Source organism: Centroberyx gerrardi, chromosome 4, assembly GCF_048128805.1.
Source record: "Centroberyx gerrardi isolate f3 chromosome 4, fCenGer3.hap1.cur.20231027, whole genome shotgun sequence".
NCBI classification, from domain to species: Eukaryota; Metazoa; Chordata; class Actinopteri; order Beryciformes; family Berycidae; genus Centroberyx; species Centroberyx gerrardi.
Window position 1 is genome coordinate 11,172,405 of NC_136000.1, and position 8,949 is coordinate 11,181,353.

Here is an 8,949-nt window from a genome sequence, read left to right on the forward strand (position 1 = left end):
CCGCCTCTCTCCTCAATCACACTGTCTGAGGACACGTGCACATTCACACAACTACAGGAGAGAGAGAGAGAGAAGAGAGAGAGAGAAAGAGAGAGAGAGAGAGAGAGAGAGAGAGATAAAAATAGGAACATAGATTATTGGGTTGAGTAGCACATCCAGTAACCATGGCCATCAATCATAATACTGAGTTTGTTCCATTTTGTATTCATCAGCTGGTGAAGGAGAGAGAGAGAGAAAATGAGAGTGGAATGACTTGAGGTGAAAGAGAGAGAGAGAGAGATAGAGAGAAAGAGAGAGAGAGACATACAGATAGCCCTGGCCATGGATCAATGCTAGTTGCCATGCAGTGCAGTTTGCTGGAAGCTATCGTTTTGATCTAGTGTGCTCCGATAGGGACCGACGCGGCCCACATGGGCTCATTTAGCTCAGCTAATCACTGCCATGGCCGCGGTGCCACTAGGCTTCTCTGCCACATCGATCACATCAGCCTGCAGATGACATGTCAAGGGACAAGACAAGGGGACTCTCACTTTCCCTTCCATTTCTCCCTCTGCCTTATCTATCAGACTAGCTGACTGACTGACCGAGCAGCGGACAGATCTGAAATGAGGTCACATTTCGAACACTGGCACGTCATTCGTTCATTTCGGGCATGAGATTACTGCTGTGAGAAACATCAATGATTGGTCGGATTGCTATGATGATGTCAGTTTAGGACGTAATGTCCAATGGGGACAGGCAGTACAAGTTCATCAGGGTGTTCAAGTTCAAGCAAGGTGACTGGTTTGCGCTACTGGATGAAAAGCGAATTGTTCATTGATTAACCGTTAATTAAGTGGGGATTTTATTGTTATGTAAGGTAATCCAATTATGCCCCTATCACAACGCTATCGATAAATTATAGCTGGTGTCTGGACTGTGAATAGACTGGAAAGTGAAAAATAAATCAGTGAATCAAACACATTAGGCTTGAAGTGTTTCCCTTGTTGCCAGGCAGCTTTACATTGCCATCATGCCTTTGTCCAACCAACAGCGATTCTTTTTTTCAGACAAAGCTAGAAAGGCCTGATAGCACAAAACGCAAATGTCCAAAGTAATCAATTTCAAGGTCATCAAAAACCAGAAGATGACCAAAGCTAAGTCACTATGGCTTTGTTCAGTTGAGACTTTTATTCACATTCATCTGCATAATTCAGCACAGCAACAAAAACACCAAAGTGATCAGTACGATTCATTATTTTTGTATGAATGTGCATGCAGCTCTCAAATGAATGAAAAAAAAATGAGCACAGAACTCAGTCATCTTCTGTCTTTTAGGAATTGCAGTGTGATGTGCTTTTATCTTGATGTCCTGCCTGTCGTACCTGAGGCATCCGCTGGCAAACTATTACAATGTCACAGTTTAATTTGGAGCCTGGGCAGACTAATTTGCTGTGTTATCTAAAAAGCACACTATCGAATTTGTGATTTTAATAGGCATTACTGGATGAAAGAATCAAATGGAGCCCATTAAGGATGGAGCTAGGTGTAACCTTCCGTCTCTGTGCTCTGCTGCCTTTGGCTGTGGGTCAGGGCGGGGGGCGGGGGTGGGGTGGAGGATGGGGAGGAGGAGCTGAGTCTGGGACCCTAGGCTAGGCAGACCCCGGTCCTCCTTAGGGACCTGATGTATTTGTTAGCGCTGCCTGCCGGTCATGATTCAGTACCAGCCCCAGGAGTGTCTGGTAGCAGGGGAAGAGACCCGGGCTAATGTCTGCTGCCCCTGGCCTCCACGACACCTCTCCGGGGAAAGCCTGTATTATTCGCCTGGGGCAGCCAATCACTGTGTACACCATCAGGCAGCTCTGGCTCGGGATTTGACACAAAAAGATCCATGGGGGCAATTTCATCAAGCTCATTTGCAGATTGAAGGTAGGAGTGGTAAACCCGCACTGAGCAGAAAACCTGCAACAGACTCTTGCCATCAGTGTTTATTTTCAACTTGCTGGGTGGTAGAAATTCATCATTTATGCCAAATCCATTCATGACCATTAGTCAAGTATTGTCATTGTAATCTCTTCTCAATGCCAATTTAAAATGATAAATTTAAAAAGTTATTAATGCCAAGACCACTATAATTCTTTAAATCCATAAAATGTAGCATGAACTTGGCAACGCACAGTGTCGGGTGGAGTGAAAAAGAGGACAGCGTGTGACAGCAAGAGAATAAATGTGTTAATTATAAATTTTATGGTGAATCCCCCGAAAGCCTGGTGATTCTTATCTGGAAGGGAGCCAGGGCTTCATCCAGGATTCATTTCCCAATTTAATGAGGTGTAGCAGCTCAGCTCCAGCCGGTCAGCATGTGTGCGAATGTGTCTGTGTGTACGTGTATGCATATGTGCGTGCATGTGTGCGCCTGTATGTATATGTGTGTATGTGCGCTATAATAATCCCTGTGAGGTGTGAGATGCAGTGTGACTGATGTGGGGCCGAACCCTCTTGTCCCTCTCACAGTAGGACCACAGTGAAACCCCTGGGACTCTCAAGAGGAGGAACGACCACCATGGCCTGGGGCTACTGACATCCTCCACGCCCCATACCGACCAATGAAAATCATTTCTTTGCAGATGTGGCGTGGGGCAAAAGCTTGCATAATGCGTATCATAAACTTAACCTTTCCAGGCTAAAGTAGTCCTGCACCTTAAAGGAGGAACGATGGTTTAAAAAGCATTTGTAATATGAAAACACAATTCTTACCAGCAGACGTCAACCAACCAACCAACGTGAAACCTGTGCATCTTGTGCTGACAGAACCGGAGACGCCAAAGTCAATAAAGCTCAATTTGTTGCAGACTGCTGAGGCTGTGGTAAAAACACAGTATTGTCTGGAGTGCTGCGTCAAAAGCTGTCAGACGGCTGATAAAAATCGAATAGGAAACGGTCTCCTTGAAACATCGCGGCAGGTTGGTGAGGACACTATTCCTGCAACGATTTGTCAGCTATTCTTCAAAATACATGACACACAGAGAGAAGGGATTATAACTTCCATCTCACTAAAACTAAGTTAAACTCACAACTACTATAGTTAATGAATGACAAGGCACTCTCTCATACTTGCAACTCCCATAGTGCTTCAACACGACCATACGGCCTAACTAGTGTGGTGTTTTTTAAAAATTAATGTCGGCACAGTGAAAGGCTATAATGGCAATTACTGTCCACAACTATATAAGGCCACCTTGTACTCAGGACTTGCTTTTCTCTCTGTTCATTTTGTCCAGGGAGAAAACACTCGGCCCTTGTGTAAAAGCCGCATTGAGCTGTCTGGCCTCTCATTCAGCCGGCCTCTTCAATTACCCCATTGTCATTTTCCCATGGCCAGCTACTTCACCATCCCCAAACTAATTGGTTTTGTGCACATGTCAGAGACGCCGCACATGGAACGACACACACACATAGGCACAGGCACATTCGCACACTGGCCGCAGAACGTGAGGGTCAGGACGTGTCTCGGCACACAGATGGAGCTGACAGGGGCACGAGGACGGAGAATTGAACCGCACCATGGTGTAAATGACTAGCAGTCAGTGGGGAAAAAGGCCCAATTGAATTTGACTTACAGCGACAGATAATACTGCACCACATGCTGTATGCTAACTACTAGATATATTGCCGTTGTGTGCGCCAAACAATAGTGATGCAATACTGCAACACTAACAAAATCACCCGCATTGCATCAGTGCTGTACAGTTTTAATGTCTATGATAAAAGACATTCCTGTCGCTCTTGCCAAGCGGCCTAATTAACTCCCATAATCAGTGCTATTGATGGCTCATGCAATCAGGGGTTTGTGAGCCTCGGTACGGCCTTAATGGAGCAGCAGGGATCCCCTGCAGACGACTGAATGTGGGGGTATAATGATGAGAATGGCTCCACGCTCAGGAAGGTGGTGATGAGAAAACGGATACGGTTGGAAGAGCCTCTTTTTTTAGAGACTGCTGGGCGCTCCCACTGCAGCGCAGGATGTGACTTCATGGTATTTATGCCCAAGGCTGTGTGCCCATTGCTCTGTGCCATTAGACATCTATAGGGGAGTGGGAAAGCCTTACTCTGAGCTCTGAGCCTGAGAAGGAATAGTGAGAAGGAATAGTGAGACAGTCCCTTGTTGCCTTACCAAAGTTTGGAAAGTCACAGCGACATGGGATTTGAATAAAAAACAAAGTTATCGCTCAATACTGCAAAGCCTTTTGACGAAAGCTGGAAAAGAACATTAAGTTTGTTACATTTAGCAGCTGTCCTTAATTGCTTTGGTTTTATGAGCTGTGGATTCAAAGCTAATGCAGTGGACAGGCATTAGCGGTGATATGAATTATAGTGGCATTTGATGTGCTATGTTGAATGTTCAGTGGGGCTCTGACTGATTCCTCTCACAGTCCCTCTTATCCGCCACTACAGGATCACAATGGAAATTCCACTGGCCGGCTTCAGCATACGTTTCCCATAATCTTCTCATTAGCTTTTATAATTGGGGGGAGGTATGCAAATAATTGGTGTTGTTAACATATGAATTGAGGTCCTGTTGTTCAGGGACACCCGCAGCTCGAAAACAAGCTGTGGCCTTTCATCTGCACTGTCCAATGCCAGATAATAATGCGTTATCTTTTATTCATCTACTCCACAGTAAATATGTTATTTGTATCTTCCCCTCCTCTCTTGTTAGATGAATACTGCCGGCCTACACCCAATCTCAACTGATTTCGATACATTTGCATCCAATTCGTATCATTTGTGAATCTCTCTTTTGTCTACACACGTGTACTATTCATGCACACTCAACTCATAGTAGCCTATAAGGTCTTAGGGGCAAGATTCTCCATTTTCTATACATTGGATGGATGGATTCTTCCCCTGCTCTGTCTTTAATAGAACTTTTAACTCCGGGGCTAACGGGCAGCCGCTGCTAATGCGACGTGTCCGGCAATTTGTTTGGTCCTCCTCTCTTCACAGAGAGCCGCACATTGGCATTCGCTAAGCTTCCTCCCTCTCCACAAGGCAAAACACTCTGAGATTCACTCTCTGTCCCCTCCGCCCAAATGCTAATCACTGCCGGCGCCGGCACTTCTGAGAGGGGGCTCCTCTTTAGCATTCAGATGGAAGCCACACCGCTAGATGGGATGGGGGGCGTTATGGAAGGAAATCCCTGCCTGTTCAACCTGAATGGAACAGGAAGCCGTTTTGCTTTCATCTTATCAGTGCAGACCAGCTTGATATGACATATCGCCGGCGAGTCACGTCCCCACATAATAACGGTGCTCGTTTTAAGAGGTTTCTCCTGATTGGGATGGGTGTATCAAGCCCTCGCTTTCTCCTTAGGATAATTGCCGGTGTCAAATTGGAGGTCTGCTTCACAATAACAAAAAGCTGTAAATCATTAGTTAATAAAGTAGCCATGGCAGAAAGGTTGCAAAAGTTAAGTCCCCACAGCACATTTGTACACTTGTGTGACACCTGACTGGTACAGTACCTCATTACTGGAGAATTAAGTGAGTGGAGGTACTTTAAAAAGGCATTCATTAACATGAGATCAGGAGGGGAAACAGCGCAAGGCGGAATGAGCAACCGTGGATCTGAACTTGACCTTTATTTGATAGTGAATCCACACACTGTAATTACTGCTTGAAAGAGAATGTTGCTATATCCCTAAGCTGCCCTGCTCATGTGTGTGTGTGTGTGTGTGTTTGTGTGTGCGTGTGTGTATGTATGTGCACCTTTCTGTCAGTCTGTATATGTGTGGCATTTGTATGTGCGTCCAGCTGTATATGCATCCTTGTCTGTGTGTGTGTGTGTGTGTGTGTGTGTGTGTGTCTGTGGGTCACTGTAGGATGGCACACATTAAGGATGAGGCTTGGGTCTGCATGGCTGGCCACATGAGTGTGTTATGGCTGAGGCCATTCATATGCTGAGCAGTGGTTCATTACCATGAGCAAATGCAGGAGGAGAGTGGGAGGAATGCATACCGACTGGCGTTTGGTACACTTCCTGAATAGCTAAAAAGGACCTCTCGAAATCCACAGCATGCAAAATCACGACACACTTGAGCAACAAAAACATAACAGCTTTGAGAAAGTGATCAGCATAAATCCAATCTGTTGTAGGAAGACAACCAAATCCTTCATAACTGTAGACCAAAATATCCATGTGTAAACTGGAGTCACAAACAAATGTTGTTAAAATAGGTTTACCATATAATCCATAAGCCTACAAAACCCTCATAGTTCGGCACAGAAATAATTTTTGGTGAAAGTTCTCGAGCTAAATATAGAGGGGCTCCATAGAAATTTTAGCACAGCAGAGGCACTGAAAATTGCACTCCAAAAGGGCACTCTGTATCCATGGCAATCCCCCAGTGTTCTCAGATCTCCATGCCGACAAAGATGTCAACCCTCTCATCAAACACAGACATATGAAAAAAAAAAAAAAAAGGACAAAGCGGCACAGACCCATTTGTCATCTCATAAGTAACCTTAGAGAGAAACTGTACGCTTGACATCTGCTCTACCCTAAAAACGTCTCGGCCTCCACTGAGTGCAACAAAAGAGGCATGATTAGAATCTCAGTTTGCCATCATGTCCACACCGGATGGCTTACTCCATGTGAAGAGTCTCTCAAGATGGGGCCAATATCTGGAGTTTACTTTAAGCTTAAGGTCAAAAAGAGTCTGTGTGAGAAAGGCACAGGAGGAAGTGTTACAAAAACAGGCTCCCATGATGTTTTGTACCACAGCAATTCCTCTGGGCAATGTCACTCCGGGGAACACCGAGAAACATTTTCTATATATGATTGGTCCGAGTCAACAGTTAATGTGACCAGGCCTTTCTAGTAAAGCCCTACTGTATTTCAATAAACATTCTTTTGGTGGAATTTGCTTTGTGCTGATACGGTAGGCAGCTATGGGTCATTGAGACCCGCCCGCGCATTGTGCGATACCGTTCAGTCTAGCAAAATCTGCCGACAACATCAGATAACAAAGCGTGAACGCGGACAGTGCGCTGGAAAAATCTGTTACCAGTGCGTGTTACCAGAACATGTAATTGCCTGTGAGAAAGTAGCGGTGAGAAAATCCCTGACAGGTGGACGGAGGCAGCTAGGTCTAGTGTTATTGAGTGCAGGCCGGCCACCTCTGCATTCACGGAGCTCCACAATAGGCCTCTCCTCCACCAGCGGCCTCCCCCAGCCCTTCCACTCCACCCCACCTGTGTCTGTGAAAGGTCAGCACGGAGGAGGGTCCTCGCCCCCTCCCTGAACCCGCAGCTCCCACTCCACAATCAGCCCCAACACTGGAGCCCAGTGCCAGGAAACTCAATCAAAGAGGGGCTTCAGAGGGCTCCAGACCTCTCAAAACCCTCCATTGTCTCCAGGAGGCTTCCCCACACCGCGGCCGGTCTATATGTAACACTGTAAGAGGAGTTGCTCATTACTGCCCGTCCCCGGTTCCACTTTGTCTCCTTTGTGCAGCTGACAGAAGAATCCAGTTGCCCGGCAGGGCCAATAAAAGAGAAAGCAGTAAAAAAAAAAAAGAAAAGAAAGGAAGAAAAGTAAAAGAAAGAAATCAAGAAAAGGGTTTCATTTTCAGGAGTGGGATGATGAGAAGGCAGATATGTTGCATGTGCTAGTTCATGCATCTTCATCTTGGTGATTTGATGTAAAAACAGACATATAATTCAGAAACTGTTTTTGCAAATATAATACATGATAGTGTCACCTGTTGCGTCACTGCAAAGACGTTATTCTGTGGCATGTGTTTAAATCTTACAATTCATCCCACAATTTGGAAACTATTGACTGATAGACACAATGTGTGTGAATGTCAGCACAATCCATTATCACATAAAGGAAGCACTATGTAGTTACTCTCTCTCTCTCTCCCTCTCTCTCCCTCCCCTCTCAGCCCCTCCTCAGCTCTATTCAGATACGGCAGGTGAATACAAATCATTTCCCCTCCGCTGCTTTCCAAAAGGACCCACCATCCAATTTCAGACGGAGAGGACACAAACAATAGTCCTTTCAAAGTGTGAGAAAATCAAATCATGCCTTTTTTTATGAAGACAGAATCAGAAGTTAACCTCCCAAAATGCCAAACAATTTGCAAAAAAGGGAAAATCTTGGAGGACAGTAAAGTTTTTTTTTTCATAAATACTGTATTAAAAATCTTAAATTAAATTTAGATGATGGAAAGTTTAAAGCTTTTAAGTGACATTTGGTTTAGTATTTGACTTTGATAATTCCTCCCCTTTACTCTGTGGTTTAAACATACAGTAGCAATGCTTTTAAAGTAGACGAATGCCATTTCCCCAACCTGTCAGTATATGAAAGCTGAATCATATATAATCCCAATGAAATACAGGATTAACCAAAACACAGCACAACACATGCAGAAATGTTGTGTAATGTGAAAATAATAGTGTGTCTGCTGCCCCTAGTTCAAATACTCTCTTTCAGCCAAGCTTGAATGAGCTTTGATTACACTGGCTTGAGCTATGGCCACTCTATTTCACGAGCCAGGTTTTCATATGCTAAACTCAACAAATAACTCAGGGGAAGGCAACAATTCATCAAGGATAGGATAGGATATTTGAATTGAGGAGCGGCACTGTGCGCTGTGAGTCCTCATTTTATATCTTCCCCCTCCAAAGGCATTTGATGGAAATTGATCTAATTAAGTTCTGAGGCTGAGAAACTTGTGATATTTTACCAAAAATGAAATAACAGGAGAGAGATAGCATCTCCCCTAAGCGGATAGAGTGTTCTTGTTAGCGAGCAAAGCCAGTGACCCCGTTTCATTTGAAGCACTGGTTTGGTGAAATTAAAGAGAGAGTGTTGAAGATTAAAGAATACAGCAGTAAGTCCCTGATGGTGGCTGACTGATGGTGACTGTTGGCGCCCTACCAAGGCTTACTGAGAACAACTCTC